Below are 19,306 nucleotides of genomic sequence, written 5' to 3'. Positions count from 1 at the left end.
TAGCACATTTTATCTCTGAAGCAGACGACTTCTCAAAAATTGTAGACCAGTGTTACCTGTTGTGTTCACCTCTGAAGCACCTGGCATTGGCCACTGTCGGAAGACAGGATACTGGGGTAGATGGACCTTTGGTCTGTACTGGGGTAGATGGACTTTTTGGTCTTATCCAGTATGGCTGTTCTTATGCTCTTCAATTTGCTGAAAAGATCTCCATCCAGTCATACACAGAGGAGTGTTTCCATTCTGTGCATAGCCATTGCTAGGTAAAGTGTAGTGGCTGAGACTTGCATATGCTCATATATAATGTTTGCCCACTTCTTGTGTTTGCACAGTTTCAGAAACTTTAGTCATTTGCACATCATCTGAACTGCACATATTCTGCAGATATGTGCGAAAACTGACAACAATTAACAGACTGCAAGGGAATAGGTCACAATCTACAGAATGTGCTGTATGTTATACAGCATAGTACAGAACATTTCAATTTACTATGGGTTGTGCTGAATGTGTGAAGGTGAGGGGAGATTCCAGTAGATTGTGAGCCAGCAATCTGCATAGCATGCAGTGCATTCTCTTCTAAAATTGCAATATATTCATAGCAGTACTGATATCTTCAGTAGTAGTAACACAGCTCTAAAGAAAGATTAAAGGAGTAAAATCCACACTCTGCAAATATATTTTACCTAAAAGAGAGCTATTCCAAAAGATTCATTTTGCAAACTATCCGTATTTTCCTCTTGCATATGACCTGTTTGTTTGTTTATGTAATTTGTGAACAAAATTATCTCACACCTCTTTGAGAGTAACCTGAAGTGACCCGTGACCCTGGTTGGAGCTCCGGCGGAGCACGGCCAGCCCCACTCTCCCGGCCGGAGCGCCAGCCGGAGTGTGGCAAGCCCCGCGGCCCCCCTCTCCCCCAGCCGGCAATCCGAAGTGAACAGAATGGCCATCTCCTTATGCACCTATCTATAATGTGTAGGGGAAAAAAGCTGTGTGATCATGGGGGGCTTCAGTTTGAGTGACACATGCTGGAGGTTTCATGTTGGTAGTATTAAAACATCCTTGGAATTTTGAAACCTCATAGATTACAATTTCTGTACTCAAATTGTTGTAGCTAACACAGGGCAATTCTTTATTAAACCTTGTCTTAACAGTTAGAGGAACTGATCACTGAACTAAAAATTAATGTTAGCTTAAGTGCAAGTGATCGTGACTTGACTGCATTTATAATGTGTAAGCAGAATAAAGTCCAGACCAATAATATATATACTTGGTGCATTAATAGGGCCAACTTTACAAGGCTGAAAACAATTGAGCCAGATCAGCTGGGAGGAAGAATTTAATCAGAAAAATGTGAATGATAATTGGGAATCATTTAAGAACACCTTACTAAGTGCCCCAAAAGCCCTAATCCCACAACTGAGGAAGAAAGCTGTGTTGGTTAAAAAATGACCTGGTTCAGAGGGGAAGTAAAGGCAGTTGTAAAAATATTATATATAAATAAATTAGAGAGAGCTACATGAGGGGGGAGGGAACATGATAGTAATAATATCAATTAAAATTAGTTATAGTAGAAAATTTTTAAGGGAAGCAAAGGGTCACAAGAAAAAAATCTATGGTTGGCAGAGTTAAGGATAATAAGCTTTAAAAGTATAGTAGGTTTAAAAAAAAAAAAAAATCTTCGCAATGGTATTGGTCCATTACAGTAACACTGATGATAATCTACGCTAACAGTCTATCAACATAGCTGTAATGGCAGGAACTTTTAAAAGTAACTATTCATATAAAATACGTTGCCACTTTTAACAAACTTTCTTCCCAACTACTCACAGCAAAGAATCATACATGCTGAACTTCATACCTCAGACTGCTCTTCTAGTCCATGAGGCCCCGCCCCCATTCTAACCCCTTCCCCAAATCCCTGCCCCGGCCCCGCCTCTTCTCCACCTCCTCCCCTGATCGCGCCGTTTCCCTTCTCCTTCCCCCTCCCTCCTGGAAAGTCCTAACCACTGGGAGATAGGCGGACAATTTTTGAAAAGGGTAAATGGGATGACCCAGATATTTTTGGTCTGTCAGGCTGAGACCAATCCCAGGCAAGATAATAGAATGGCTGTTATGGAACTTGATTAATAAAGAATTACAGGATGGTAATGTAATTAATATAAATCAGAATAGGTTTATGGAAAATAGATCCTGTCAAACTAACTGGATCTCTCTCTTTTTTTTTAAATGAGATTACAAGTTTGGTTGATAAAGTTAATAGTGTTGATGTAATATACTTAGACTTCTATAAGGAGTTTGACTTGGTGCCACAAAACTTTTTAATTAGAAAAACTAGAAGGCTAAAACATTAATTTGGCACTCATTAAATGGATATAAAATTGACTATACAATAGGTCTCAAAATGTGATTGTAAGCGAGAATTCTCATGGAGCAGATGTGCTTACAATGGCATCCTGCAGGGATTGATTCTTGGCCCGAAGCTATTTAGCATTTTTATCAATGACCTGGAAGAAAACTCAAAATCATCACTGATGAAGTGTGCAGATGACGCAAAAATTGGGAAGTGGTAAATAATGCAGACAACAGGTCATTGATTCAAAGTAATCTGGATTGCTTGGTAAACTGGGCGTAAGCAAACAATATGCATTTTAATATGGTTAAATGTATACATCTAGGTAAAAAGAACGTAGACCATTCTTACAAGATGGGGGACTCTATCCTGGGAAGCTGTGACTCCAACTAAGATTTGAGCATCATGGTAAATAATCAACTGAAACTTTCAATCTGACACTGGCCAAAAGAGCTAATACAATCCTGGAGTGTGTAAACAGGGGAATCTCAAGCAGGAGTAGAGAGGTTATTTTACTAGTGCAACTGCTGCTGGAATGCTGTGTCCAGTTTTGTTGCCCACAATTCAAAAAGGATATTGATAAATTAGAGAGGTTTCAGACAAGAACCTCAAGAATAATTAAAGGATTAAAAAACATACCTTATAGTGATAGGCTCAAATCGCTCAATCTATTTAGCTTAACAAAGAGAAGCTTAAGAGGTGACTTGAATACTGTCTGTAAATGTGGGGAACAAATATTTAATAATTTATACATACTTAATAATGGGTTCTTCAGCCTATCAGAGAAAGGTATAACATGATCCAATGGCTGGAAACGGAAGCTGGAAATAAGGTGTAAATATTTAACGTTGAGAGTAATTAACCATTGGAGCAATTTACCAAGGGTCTTGGTGGATTCTCCACCACTGAGAATTTTTCAATCAAGATGGGATGTTTTTCTAAAAGATCTGCTGTATGAATTTTTGGGGGAAGTTTGATGGTCTCTGTTATGCAGGAGATCAGCCTACATGATCACAATGGTCCTTTCTGGCATTAGAATCTATGAATCAATTAACAGAAATCACATTTCACCACACCTGCCTCTCCAATTAGCATCCCATCTTCTTTACCCTTTTACTTCCGAATGTATCGAATAACTGCTGCCTTGAGTTTCTCTCCTCCAATAGTATCCGTGATTTCCTCCAGTCTGATTTCAGCCCTCTTCACTCTACTAAAACTGTGCTCACCAAAGTCTTAAAAGAGCTCTTCCGATCCTGATTTTGATGCCTCTGCTCCATCTTCATCCTCCTTGATCTCTTTACTGCCTTTGATACCAGAGACCACTTTCCACTTCTTAAAATCTTGTCCTCAGTAGGATGTTTTGGCACCATCCTTTCCTACTTCTCTTTTGATTGATTCTTCAGTGGGGGCGGAGGGAGTACTGGGGGGAGGATTTTCTTTCTCTCTCTCTCTCTCTCTCTCTCTCAATGGGATCTCACAAGGCTCATTTCTTGGCTCCCTGCTCTTTTCTCTGTACACTCTGCCTTTGGGTGCTCTTAACCAAAAGTATGGCTTCAAATACTATCTTTCTGCCAATGACCCACAACTTTGCCTCTCCACTAAAGACCTGTCTTCCTTCATTCAATCCCGCATCTTCGCCTGTCTTTCTGACATCTCATCTTGAATGACCATCCAGTATCTTAAGCTCAATATAGCCAAAATCAAATGTTTGATTTTTCCGCCTCTCCTCAATTTCTCCATCACCAGGGACAATACCACCATCCTCCCAGTTGCTCAGGTCTGTAATCTATGTGCCATCTCCGAGTTAGCCTCCTCTCTAAACTCTCAGGGTACGTCTATACTTACCCGCTGGTTCGGCGGCAAGCAATCGATCTTCTGGGATCGATTTATCGCGTCTTGTCTAGACGTGATAAATCGATCCCGGAAGTGCTCGCCATCGACGCCGGTAATCCTGCTCCGCGAGAGGAGTCGGCGGAGTCGACGGGGGAGCCTGCCTGCCGCATGTGGACCCGCGGTAAGTACCTTTAAGTTCGAACTAAGATACTTCGACTTCAGCTACGTTATTCACGTAGCTGAAGTTGCGTATCTTAGTTCGAACTGGGGGCTTAGGGTACGTCTACACTTACCTCCGGGTCCGACGGCAGGCAATCGATGTTCTGGGATCGATTTATCGCGTCTTGTCTAGACGCGATAAATCGATCCCAGAAGTGCTCGCCGTCGACGCCGGTACTCCAGCTCGGCGAGAGGAGTACGCGGCATCGACGGGGGAGCCTGCCTGAAGCGTCTGGACCCGCGGTAAGTTCGGACTAAGGTACTTCGAATTCAGCTACGTTAATAACGTAGCTGAATTTGCATACCTTAGTCCGAAGTGGGGGGGTAGCATGGACCAGGCCTTAGTGTGGACCAGCTCTCACATTCAATCTGTATCCAAGTCTTGCTGCTCCTGTCTATATACAATTTTAAAGATTTGGCATTTTCTCAGATTGCTAAGGCTTTTGTTCAGGCCCTTTGACTACTTTGCTTTGACTACTCTCCTCCTTTCTGGCCTTCACACCTGCCTTTTTGCCCCTCTCAAGCCTACTTAAAAGTTGCTGCCCGTATAATCTTCATGGCTCATTGCTCTGACCACGTCATCCTTCTGTTTGCATCCCTCTGCTAGCATCCCCTTCTCTACCCCGTTAAACGCAAGCTCAGTGCCTTTGCTTTACAGCTATTCATCATTTAGCCCAACTCTTTTAATCAGATCAGCTAGTTTAGCAAGCCCTCAAACCATGCCTTTGCTCTGCCAATGATGTTTGCTTTGATCACCCCCCCCATTCTCTTCTCCCTCAAGCACCTCCATGTGTTGTCCCATGCTACTCCTCACATTTCATTAAGCCACTATTCTATCCTCCTTTGAGGAACTCCTTAAAGCCTGTCTGTGCCAGGATGCCTACAAATGACTCCCACCTGACATTGGTTAAGCTAATGATGAACTGTGACTACTGCTTTTTTGCCAAATTCTGTTCACTTTATTTTTATCTAATCCCCCAACCACCCCATCCTATTTGTCTGTTTCACTCACCTATTGTAGCCCATTTGACATGTAGATTGTGAGTTCACTGCCAGTAAGGACTGTCTGTTACTTGTCTGTGTAACGCCTAGCAGAATACAGCTCTGATCCTTAATTCGGTTTCCTAGGTATTCCTGTAGTACAAATAAAAAACAAAGGATAATCGATAATAGAAGTATTAGAAAGAATGATACTGCTTTCATAACATAAGAACGGCCGTACCGGGTCAAACCAAAGGTCCATCTAGCCCAGTATCCTGTCTACCGACAGTGGCCAATGCCAGGTGCCCCAGAGGGAGTGGACCAACAGGCAATGATCAAGTGATCTCTCTCCTGCCATCCATCCCCATCCTTTGACAAACAGAGGCTAGGGACACCATTCCTTACCCATCCTGACTAATAGCCATTAATGGACTTAACCACCATTAATTTATCCAGTTCTCTTTTAAATGCTGTTATAGTCCTAGCCTTCACAACCTCCTCAGGTAAGGAGTTCCACAAGTTGACTGCGCGCTGCGTGAAGAAGAACTTCCTTGTATTTGTTTTAAACCTGCTGTCTATTAATTTCATTTGGTGACCCCTAGTTCTTGTATTATGGGAATAAGTAAATAACTTTTCCTTATCCACTTTCTCCACATCACTCATGATTTTATATACCTCTATCATATCCCCCCTTAGTCTCCTCTTTTCCAAGCTGAAGAGTCCTAGCCTCTTTAATCTTTCCTCATATGGGACCCGTTCCAAACCCCTAATCATTTTAGTTGCCCTTTTCTGAACCTTTTCTAGTGCCAGTATATCTTTTTTTTTTTTAGATGAGGAGACACATCTGTATGCAGTATTCGAGATGTGGGCGTACCATCGATTTATATAAGGGCAATAATATATTCTCAGTCTTATTCTCTATCCCCTTTTTAATGATCCCTAACATCCTGTTTGCTTTTTTGACTGCCTCTGCACACTGCGCAGACCTCTTCAGAGAACTATCCACGATGACTCCAAGATCTTTTTCCTGACTTGTTGTAGCTAAATTAGCCCCCATCATATTGTATGTATAGTTGGGGTTATTTTTTCCGATGTGCATTACTTTACATTTATCCACATTAAATTTCATTTTTCATTTTGTTGCCCAATCACTTAGTTTTGTGAGATCTTTTTGAAGTTCATCACAATCTGCTTTGGTCTATCTTGAGCAGTTTAGTATCGTCTGCAAACTTTGCCACCTCACTGTTTACCCCTTTCTCCAGATCATTTATAAATAAGTTGAATAGGATTGGTCCGAGGACTGACCCTTGGGGAACACCACTAGTTACCCCTCTCCATTCTGAGAATTTACCATTAATTCCTGCCCTTTGTTCCCGGTCTTTTAACCAGTTCTCAATCCATGAAAGGACCTTCCCTTTTATCCCATGACAACTTAATTTACGTAAGAGCCTTTTGTGAGGGACCTTGTCAAAGGCTTTCTGGAAATCTAAGTACACTATGTCCACTGGATCCCCCTTGTCCACATGTTTGTTGACCCCTTCAAAGAACTCTAATAGATTAGTAAGACACGATTTCCCTTTACAGAAACCATGTTGACTATTGCTCAACAGTTTGTTTTTCTATGTGTCTGACAATTTTATTCTTAACTATTGTTTCGACTAATTTGCCCGGTACCGACGTTAGACTTACCGGTCTGTAATTGCCAGGATCACCTCTAGAGCCCTTTTTAAATATTGGCGTTACATTAGCTAACTTCCAGTCATTGGGTACAGAAGCCGATTTAAAGGACAGGTTACAAACCTTAGTTAATAGTTCTGCAACTTCACATTTGAGTTCTTTCAGAACTCTTGGGTGAATGCCATCTGGTCCCGGTGACTTGTTAATGTTAAGTTTATCAATTAATTCCAAAACCTCCTCTAGTGACACTTCAATCTGTGACAGTTCCTCAGATTTGTCACCTACAAAAGCCGGCTCAGGTTTGGGAATCTCCCTAACATCCTCAGCCGTGAAGACTGAAGCAAAGAATCCATTTAGTTTCTCTGCAATGACTTTATTGTCTTTAAGCGCTCCTTTTGTATCTCGATCATCAAGGGGCCCTACTGGTTGTTTAGCAGGCTTCCTGCTTCTGATATACTTAAAAAACATTTTGTTATTACCTTTGGAGTTTTTGGCTAGCCGTTCTTCAAACTCCTCTTTGGCTTTTCTTATTACATTCTTGCACTTAATTTGGCAGCGTTTATGCTCCTTTCTATTTGCCTCACTAGGATTTGATTTCCACTTTTTAAAAGATGCCTTTTTAATCTCTCACATACTATGGCCTGGTCCTGCTCTCCTATCAACTGCAGGAGTTGATTTGCAATGAATATTAGTATATGGTCCTTTTGGGTTATAGCTCTTAAAATGCTGCCTCAAGACTTACATATGTAAATCACTTGCAAGGTTAGTTGCAAAAAGCTCACTAATGTGCATAATTCAAGTGATAATATTTAGTTTGCTTTTTGTCCCCTTATAGGAAGGAAAAATTATGCATGACTTTTGAAGCTTAGGTACAATAAGGATCTTTAAAGATATTTTCATAATATATTAAATAAGCTCAGGTTAGCCCAGCAGGGGTTGTTCAATGGCTATTTTGAAAACAAATTCTAGTAGTTTGCAAATGCTTACTGGATATTAATGTTGTCTCTTTATTGAAAAATAAACCTCCTCTTACAATTGTAACAAATCACAGAAACAACAACTGGAGTAACTTTACCTAAGTTTTTTTCCTTTTCACGTCTTTCTAGGAAAAATGGAACAAAAGTACTTGAGCAACTATTTTACATCAGAAGTAGATTTTAAACCATTAGATACGATGAGTAGAATATTTCTGGAAATTCCTGAGTAATCATAACATAAGGTACAAGGTTGAAGAATTTGATTGCCCAAGGAAACACAATAACTGGTCCAAAAATAAGCTGCTTAAGAGACTATTGTTACAAAATAAAATGTAAGCATAAAAGGAAGGAAATTAGTCAGATGCATGTATTTATTGTCCTTAATAAAAATACATATGGCATCCAGTCAGAAAGCTCCAAGATTTTCCATTAATCAATAGCCATTCAAAAGCAAAAAATATTGTACTGCATACGACTCCTTAAGACTTTATGCAGAAAGCCTGTTTTACTAAACATTCAGAACACCAAATTGTAAGAGAGAGATCTCCCAGACATCACACTGATGTTTATAGACTTGAAAGTGTCTCATGAGAATTGCAGCTGAAGACACGTGGAGTTGAAACATATGCTACATTCAGGTACTTGCATGCAAATAGAGGAGATTTTAATACATTCTAGCCCTTCCATAGTTTGAGGATTTTATTTAAGAGAAATTTATTTAATTAGCTTGTGGTAAATGTAATCGAAGTCTCTATCATTTTCTAATTGAAATTGACATTTTTCTCTTTTTTGTTTCATGGTTTTGATTGCATATGGATTTGCAGTATCTAGTAAACAGTGTTTAATGGAGTTTTGTACATATCTATATAGAGAATAACAGCTCACTGAATTATGAGGCTGTGCTACCATTATCGGTTTCTGGTGAAGTCATGACTCATGAAAGCAAAGTGTAAGTGGTTGATGTAGTCACCAGAACTTTAAGATGAAACCAGGGCCCCACAATTCAATGTTTTCTTGTTAATTTACATAAACCCATTAGGGCACTTTAAATGAAGTTGCCACCATACTTGTGGTAGATTATACATTCCTCTGCCTTGGCAACAGCATCACAGTGACCTTTTAAAGCAACCTTAGTGATACATTTATCCAGGCTCCAGAATGCCAGCTCCATCTTCTTCATGGCCTGGTATTTCCCACTCCTTTCCCAATGACCTCCCCTGATGCTACCCACTTTTTTCCATCCTTATCCCTCTTCAGACTGATGCCTCCTCTCTGTTTGTTTCATCCGTCTATCCTTCCTAAATGCTGCACCACACTGCCCACATCCGCTGCTAGCGTAACTCTTAAGCTTAAATTATTTTTCTTAATTCTTTTTCTGCTGTGACTGGGTTCCCAGGGGAGCCAGCTGAGGTCACTCAATTAGGGTGAACTGCAAAGAATGGGGCAGAAAATCCCCAAAGCTGGTGGATATTCCAATACTTAGATTTACCTAGCCAGCATTAACAGTTTCTGTTATACCTTACTGGTTAATCAGAAGCCCGAAACACAGTTCCCTTAAAGTAACCCAGCCTCAGGCCTCCGCCAGTTACCCAAGTCAGATATGATGAAAACCTTATTTTGTCATATAAAAAGAGAGGTTCTACCAATCCCAAAGGATCGGACACCATTACCTCCCAGGTTAATGAATATTCCAGATCTTACCCAAATACATGCTTATAGCCAATTCTTATCAACTAAACTAAAATTTATTTAAAAAGGAGAGAGAAAGAGTATGGTTAAAAGATCAATATACATACATGAGTTCAATTCTTGAGGTGCAGATTCATAGCAGAGATGGTGAGCTTTGTAGTTGCAAACTGTTCTTTTAGAATTTAGTCCATAGGTTATAGTCCAATGTCCAATATCAAATTCAGGGTGTTCCAGATTAACTGGGATCTCAATCTTACGCCTCAAACTTCCGCTGATGAAGCTTGAGCAGATCTGAGATAAAAAAGGATTGGGACCCAAGGGTCTTTTATACAGTTTATCCACTTGACCATACAGTCCTGGGTAAACAATAAGCTTTTGATGTAACCTTCTGTTTTCTAAACCTCACCGGTAACTAATTACACAAATTAACATATGTTAATTTATCTATTAGGCAGTCAATCACAAACTTCAAAGAGACATATAGACAATGTCATTTTCACTCAAGATTCATCTCAATGTTAATATTCCTTTTTGATCTCTTTATTAATAGTTATAGTGACAGATAGTTCCTATCTGTTTACATGGCTAACGTTTATGAGGACACACAGACAATTAGTATCACTTCTAACAATATCGGTTTGCATTTCAAAGTTCTAGCCAATCTAACATTGAATGGCCCTCATTACCATTCGCATGCTTTCTAACATGACTTTAAAGATTGGCTTTGTATTGTACTTTGCATAAGATTCATTGCAATTATATAACTGTGGTAGCAATAATGATTTGCATGATTATATTTTAATTAGACAACGTCACAACTGCTGAAGAATCTGTTTTAGGCCCCAATCTAGGATACTACTCAAGTGCATGCTTAAAACCATGCTTGTTTAGGACAGCACTCAAGCACATTCTTAATTTTAAGCATGTGCTTACGTATCATTGATGGGACTTAGTGCTTAAGTGTTGTCCTGTACCCAGGATGCTTCCCAGAACAGGGGCCTTGGTGCGCACACAGAGCTGAGACTGAAAAGGTCCAAAGAGGAGAAAAATATAGTTAGAGGTACTACATGCTTGCATATTGCTGAGGTTTTTTTCTGCCTGCCAAAAAGAGGGAATGTGACTGACTGAACTATTCAGAAATAAGGGTGGAAGTGTGAAAATTGACTTCTCTGCTTTTCACCATGTCCTGTTATACAATACTACTTTGTAGAGTCTTCCTGCCAAATATCTCAAAATATTTTGCAAACATTAATGATTTAACTCCCATAAGTCTACGTAAAATAAAAAACAAGTGTTCATGCAGTAAAATTAATGGCAGATAATTTTAGGCGGATAAAAGGAAAAATTTGTGCACACAGTATAGCAGATCTGTGGAATTCAAGGCTTCAAGAGGTTAGATCAAATACTGTACTGGAGTTTTAAAAAAGCAGGGACTTGTATAACTGTGACAAGGTGTACCTGGCCCTTCAAGCCCCTGTGTTTGAGGCCCATGGTCCTACCACACCCCACCCAGGAAAGGGTCAGTGAAGGTGGGTTCAGACAAATACATAGATACTAAGACAAATACACTTAGTATCTATTCTTGACTCTCTAACAATACAGGCCTACATGTCAAGGATTCTAGTACCTTGGCTTTGCTAACTATCTACAAGCAATGGCCCTATTGTTCATTTCAATACTTTTCTAATATGTCCTTAAGGGTTGCTTTCAGGTCAACCAGCCTGCTGCTACAGCATTTCCCAAATGCAGTCACCAGCAGATTTTTTTTTTTTGCAGCCACAACAGCCTCCAAAGCATGGGTGGAGATTGGGGATGTGGCATGGGATGGAGTTGCCCTGCCAAACTGTATACCCGGGGTCGGCAACATTCGGCATGCGGCTCGCCAGGGTAAGCACCCTAGCGGGCCGGGCCAGTTTATTTATCTGCTGACGTGGCAGGTTCGGCCGATCGCGGCCCCCACTTGCCGCGGTTAACCGTCCCGGGCCAATGGGGGCGGTGGGAAGCCGCGGCCAGCACATCACTCGGCCCGCGCCGCTTCCCGCCAGCAGGGATTGGTGCCCTGCAGTGCTCAGCCTCATTGGGGGCTCCAGGCAGCACCTCTGAAGACATGTGGGGCCAGTGTGCGTGGCTCTCACGGAAGGACGGGGGGAGGCAGGGACAGAGAGAAGGGCCGGCTCTGGCTTTTTGGCCGCCCCAAGCAAAAAAAAAAAAAAAAAACCCCGCGGCGCGGCCGGAGCGTGGGTGCAGGGGGACCGGCGGGGGGGGGGGGGAGAGGGGGAGGGAATGGGCGGGAGAGAGAGAGAAGGGGGCGGCCAGGGCTACAGCAGGGGCGCTGCCACGCGGCCCCTCCCGCTGCGCCGCCTCCTGCCGCCTGCCGCGAGGGCTCCGCTCCGGTCGGCGGGGAGGGAAGGAAGAGGACTGCCCTGCAGGGCGCTCTGGTTCTCCGCACTGCCGCCCCCTACAGGGCGGCCAGAGCGGAACAAGAACACACACACACACACAAAAAAGCGGCCATGCCGCCCTAGGATTGGGCAGAATGCTGCCTCGAACAATCTGCCGCCCCAAGCACCAGGTTGCTCAGCTGGTGCCTGGAGCTGGCCCTGGCACAGAGCAAATTCACTAAAACGAAGGAACAGTTCTGGCCTGTTTGCTAATTTCCATGTAAGGAATTCAGGCTACTGCTTCCAAAAGACACGAAGGAAAAAGTAGGTGATTGTAGGAAGAAGGACCAGATTATCAAGAATTCTTGTTTGCCTAATGCATATGGCCCCGGGCAAGGGAGTCAGAATATGAGTGGACATGAAGAAAAGTAATGCAGCTCTAATTAGAGGAATGTTCTTTGAGAAAACGTTGAGCAGTCTCTCTGAGTTAATGTAATATGAGAGTGATTAGTATGTACAGAATGGAGAAATGCAAAAAAGATAAACCACAGAGCAAGAAAATGATTGAGAGAGCATAAAGTCTATGGCGTTTGTATACTGTTTCAGAAGTAAAAGACCCCATTTATTCATCTCCTGTGTGTGCTTGAGTTAGTTCTTCAGGTGTGTGAAACTGTGACTCAGAGATGCTTGGTATTTGCAGAAGGTAATAATCAGGTAAGAAGAGCTTTGTGCAGTTTAAAAGCTTGTCTCTTTCGCCAACAGAAGTTGGTCCCACATTGTTGGTTACAGATATTTTGAGGATGTTTGTCAGGGAAACAAAAAAGGTTATCACCTCCAAAACTCAGGAATCATCAGTATCACCAAAGCCAAAATGAAAAAGCAGCTTAGAACTATGTATCAGCAAAAGTCACACACATAAGTGTCAAGATAATGTCTCCCAATCTGGAATAATCAATTTTTTTTTACTATGAAGGCTTCTGTTTAAATTAAAAAAAAAAAAATCTCCTCTGATGCTATTGAGGGTCTGATTGTTCCCCGTATGGCTCAATGCTCTGTACCTCACTGTGGAAGCTTTTCATTATAAAGACTTTTAAAGTATTGTAGCAGACGTTACAATGTATTGAGTTACAAATATCTGAACACCTCCTGTATTAAGCACATGATTAGTTCAGAAAAAGTAATGTGATCACTTCTGACAAATCAATGTTAATATTTCAGATTGTATAACTTCATTTTTGTTTGAGATCATTAGCATATTATTAATATATTTATGCAATCATTTCTGTAAATTACTCCAAGCTGTAAAGCAAAGCAAAATAAACATACAAGAAGTCAGTGCCAGTCCATAAAGTGGCCAGCAGGGGATGCAGTAAGAGCGCAATGGCTACACTTTCCTTTTTCACTGAAACAAAACCTTATAAACACATACAGTACATCCCCAGCTCCTTACTACTCAAATCCCCAGTTGGATTAAATATCATGCTCGTGTATCTGGTGATGCTAAAATGTTTCAATGGAGAACTTAGTTGTTTAAGTTTTCTCCTCCATTCCCACCCCGAGAACATAGTTTAACCTTACATGTGTGAAGTTAATGACATTGATTAGGTTGGAATGTTGTCTTTTAGAGTTAAGGATCAACTCGTATCTTAATTGTGGTGACAGAGGTAGCCTTCCTTAATGGAGGGAAAAGAAGGTTGCCCTAAAGCAGGTGGAGAGAAAGATAAGACTTCATTTTTGTCAGTTTTGCAGCCTTCCAGGATGAAATCCACAGAGGAAAAAGCAAATTATTTTTAAGCTACTAGTTCCCCAGCTATTGTGAAGTCACTACAGTGTGAGTATTATGTAATGGAGATGTAATTGTTATAAGACGTGATTTGGATAAATTATTTAAACACAAGTATTTCTCTGCCACTGTATAACACTGACATAAATTACTGCAGTGCAAGTTCATTCAATAGGTTTGATATTCCAAGTTATTTTTAAAATCAATAATATGAAATTTTCCCTAAGCAGTACATACAGAGATATTGTGCACATAAATCCTTATGTTTAACAGATATATTTTTGTCAGAGATTTTCCTATAAATAACATACAATTGAGAAATACTTGTATTTACAATGGAATATTAGGCTCAGCCATTATAATATCACTTTGTATATAATATTAACCCCTGTACCGGGATTTTGTCTAGTCTATACCCAAATGCAAATTCGGTTACAGATTCTGTATTCTTCAGAATCAAGTGAATAATCCCATAACTGGTGCAAACTGATATTTTTCACTCTTCAGAGTGTATCATCCTACAAGAAACTGGAGTGTGTTTGAAAAAATGGTATCGCTTCTGAAACATTGAGTTTAATCTAGAAAGCCTTAGTTGGGGAAAAAATGAGTTTGGCCTAAAAAAGAGCTTCGGGGTTTAGCCTATTGAATCTATAGACTGTTAGTGAAAGGCATTTATTACATGCACTCCTGAGTGCTACAGTAGTTCTGTATGTGGAACTCCATTGAAGTCAGTGGGGAGTTTTCAGTGTGATTCCAACTGCAGTTTCAGGTTTCCCCCCTTCCCGAAAAGCTGTTTTTTGTGTGTGTGTTTTTTCCGGGGGGGCGGGGCTGCGCACTCCGGTGGATCAGAACAAATTCGATATAATGCGGTTTCACCTATAACGCGGTAAGATTTTTTTGGCTCCCGAGGACAGCGTTCTATCGAGGTAGAAGTGTATAATGAATATGACTTTACATTTTAAAGTTCATGTTGGGGAACTTGTTACCTCAGGGGCGTAGTTGTGGCATATAGAGTTTTTCACCGTAGGTTATTAATTTGAGTCAGGTACAGGCTGGCAATGACTGAAAGTAGTTACTGTTTAATGACGGTTCAATGGCTGATGAGAAAATGAGTTAGTGGTTTCAGTCTATTTCCAGTTCGACAGTTGTCCACATCACAGCTAACACTGATTGGCACTATTGTTAGAACATAGGGTGCAGAGCCAGAGGACTGAACTAGCCCCCTCCTCACAGCAGATGACCTCCAGGACAGAGGACTCCCAGGCAGAGCTGTGTGTGAAAGTTTTCAGTACTGCTTTCCATGCTATCCCTTTGTGGTGGATAAACAGAAGACCTAATTTTTCAGGATCATTAAATTGGTACTTTACACAGTCATTAAAAATTAAATTTAGAATGTTCTTTGGTGTCTGTTTTTCTTGTGGGAGCAAGATGACATGGGGGAAGGTACCTAATCATTTAAGTAGTTACAATGCTATCAAACCCACATGATGATGTTGCCAGTGTGTCTTGCATTGTGGGATGTAATTAGTTCTTTTTTTACCTTACACAAACACAGATTCTCAAATATTTTTTATCTGTGACCTGGAAGAAAACATAAAACCGTCACTCATAAAATATGCAGGTGACACACAGAATGGTGAAGTAAGCCCTGGTCTACACTATGGGGGTTAGTCAGCCTAAGTTATGCAACTCCAGCTACATGAATAACATAGCTGGAGTCGACGTAGCTTAGGTTGACTTACTGCGGTGTCTACGCTGCACTGGGTGGATGGGAGAAACTCTTCCGTTGACTTACCTTACACTACTTGTTCCGGAGGAGTACCAGAGTTGACGGGTGAGTGATCTGCAGTCGATTTAGCGGGTCTTCACTAGAACCGCTAAATCGACCCCTGGTTCATCAATCGCTGTAGTGTTGATCCCCGGTAAGTGTAGATATACTCTAAGTAAGGGTGTGGACAGTTCACTGATTCAGAGCAATCTGGATCACTTAGTAAGCAAACGTATTTAATACAGCAAACTCTAAATCTATACATCTAGGAACAAAGAATGCAGGCCATACTTTCAGAATAGGGGACTCTATCCTTGGAAACAGTCACACTAAAAAAAACCCTTGGGTCGTGGTGAGTAATCAGCTGAACATGAGCTCCCAATGCAATGCTGTGGACAAAAGGGCAGTAAGACTAAATGAACCCAGTGGTCTCTTCTGGCAGTAGAATCCATGAAATATCATTTACAATATAAAATGTCAGTCAGCCACAATCACTCCCTTTCATGGCTGCTAAGGTTTTTTCATCCCTATTGGTATCTTTTGCCAAATGAGGGCAGCTGGGTATGATTTACCAAATTCTATCATTAAATGCTTCTCTCATGTGACAACCATTACACTGACTACACAGATAGTCATATACAACCAGATTCCAACTGGCTTTTATGCAAGTGAGTTGGGAGAAACAAGGATATCTTTTCACCTTGCTTGGCCCATGTAAGGATTATGTTTTCTAAGGCAGTTTATTTCTTGATCACTATTTGCTTTATTATGAGAGCCCTTAGAAGATGGAGGTTTTTTTTGGTATTGTCACTGTTAGTATGGAAGGCCTGGTCCTCTGAGTCAGGACAAACGAAGTAGGCAGAATTTCCTTTCTACACGTTCTTCTAATTGCATGTTTTGTTTTTTCTGTCGGAGGAGACTTGGTGTGTAAACTACTCCATACCAGCTGCTGTACTAACATAACTGTTAGGGTAGAAAGATTATACAATGTGAAATTCCCTCCCTATGAATAAAGTCTGTCTAATGGAGCTTTCTTTCAGGAGTTCTCTGCTTGGAAAGATGGAAACCCTCCCTCTAATCTAGCAGGAAACTTCAGGGCTGCAGTGTCACCCTCCCTAGGCAGCAATTGGCTGGAAAGCCTGGGGTTCCAGGTTGTTGGGTATGTGTAATTATTCACCCTTCAGGGCCAATCTCCAAACTGCCCTTCTGTGCTAGCCTATTCAGGACTGACATAAAGACATGGAACACAGGGGTGCAAAGACCTAATACACAATCCCTCCATTCACAGGCTTACCAGGGACATTTAATGGCACAGAGGGCTATGATGTCTGGGTGACTTTCTGCGCCATACATGTTGGGTGACACACTGGTGAGATTTTACTATATAGAACAGTGCATGTCATTCCAATGCAAGGGACATTTAGAATCATGTGAATAGAAATACAAAACACCTCTGTTGTGAGGGTCAATCTGGGCCTTTCTTGTTCCAAATAATCACTGTATGCACATCTGTAAAACTCTTTGAATCAGGCAGGATTGTTAGAAGCAAAATCAACATCTTGCTGGATAAAACAAGTTCTCTATGACATTTTAATTTCAAGGCAGATCAATAAAGTCATAATTGCCTTGAACTGACAAGTCTACATGCTGTACGTTTTTTTGTTTTTTTGTTTTTTGGTGTTTTAGCATCAGCTGAAAGGCACTCAAAAGTGCAAAATTCTCTTCTCACTTTGGTAATTCAAAGAAAATGATTTCCAATCTGAACTGGTCAGCAGATGTAAGTCTGATTAGTATAAGCAAGGGGTAAACACTTAAGAGCTGGTTTATGGAAAGCAGGATTACTCTATCTAGAAAACGAAATGATCACTGCAAGCAATATTGTTTGCATACCAAGTTTCATAATATATGAGTGGGGGTCTACATGTGCATTAAGCAGCTTCCTTTCCTCTTTCAAATCCTTCCCTAAAACTTACTACTTTGACTTAGTCTCCCACTGTGATCTCTTTGGCAATGTCCTAGTCTCAAGCCTGAAATAGATTTGTATGTGTTGTAATTATCTAACTGAGGACCTGACTTCAGTGGATGTTTGATGTCTGGAACAGATTTCAGGATTAGGTGCTTCCTTACTGCCTGATTCTTCAAATCTTTGCAAGAGCAGTCCTACTGACTCTAAGGGTCTTCAGTGGGGCTACTTACATAATTAGGACCACTCACCTAATTAAGGGTTTGCATGATCAGGCTTTCATGCTAGTGGTGAGTATTTCCCCTTGCCCTCCTAAGGCGTTATTTATTGTATAAATAACGAATGTTGTTTTCTTCTTTGCCTGTGGCAAAAATGTGCAAGATTTGAAGAACTGTTGTATATAGATTTACATGAAATACTTTGTTTTTAACCCAGAGTCCATAAGTCATAGGCTAATGTGCCATCAGCAGGATTTGTGTGACAAAAGGTGCATTAATCTGGTTCAGAACTATACATATAATTATGATGTAAATATGCAATGTTTATAGGCTGCAGAAATTACAACAGGACAGACTTTTAAATTTATCCTTTGTAATATTGTTTGTCAAAACAATGCCAATAGACAGAAAACCTCTGAAAAATAACTTTATTATCCTAAATATAATTACATTATGCTAGAAGTATCTCATTTCATTTTAGTCAATCAGTCTTCTCCACAAAAAAACCCATTGTTTTCTGAAAATCTCATTGTTTAGTAATGATAATGCTATGATTGCAGGAAGTAAAATATACTACTCATAAAGCTTAAATAATTTTTAATTATATATTAGTCATTCTTTAAGAAATATGTAACCAGGTCATTTAGTTATAAGTGCTTCAGGTATTACCAGCAATTAGAAAGTTCATATGTATGAACAAGTTTATGTGAAATGTACCACTATTAAAATCTAGGTTTCTTTTAGCATTTAAGTGCTATAGATTTTGCAGTTAGTAAGAACCAGAGGTAAGGTGACAGTAAAAGGAGTTTATGTATGTGCATATACTACATACTTATATGTAGATATGTAAAATTTTAACGTATATAACAGATGTGACTTTTTTTTTTTCTCAAATGTGTTTGTATACAAGATTTTACTGAATGTGATGGTATACCCTTTTAAGTGTAAAACTGCATTGGGTATATATATATAATACACTGAACATGTTTTGTGACCCTTATGTATATATTAAATCACACACACTGGTAAATCAATTGACATTTTAAAGTGCACACGCATAATTTTGTTCTGAATGTTTTTTAATATACAATCAATCAATTCTGACTGCCCAGCCGCCAGTAAACAAAACTTGAGTTCCTCTTGATTGCATACTAGAAGGTTTTGTATATTAATACTGTACACAATGGTGTGTTTATCATTATCTGGGAGTGCTATTAAATAAACAGAGAATGATAATTATTAAATCATTCTTCAGTTTCATTACCAGCAATGACCACCTGCTAATGAAAGCCCTGCTGGAAGAAATGTGTGTACAATCATTACTCCAAGTCACGTTAGACTGATAAATGAAAGGTTAGATGAGACATGGCCCTAGCAACCAGATTTCTTCTCCAAGCAAGAGGCAGCATCTTATAGTGTTATCAGTGTCATGGCCAGTGATGCACCTGCTAGCTTTCAGGGAGC

The sequence above is a fragment of the Emys orbicularis genome, chromosome 10 (genome assembly GCF_028017835.1).
Source record: "Emys orbicularis isolate rEmyOrb1 chromosome 10, rEmyOrb1.hap1, whole genome shotgun sequence".
Classification (NCBI taxonomy): domain Eukaryota; kingdom Metazoa; phylum Chordata; order Testudines; family Emydidae; genus Emys; species Emys orbicularis.
Note: the sequence above shows the minus strand (reverse complement) of the source record.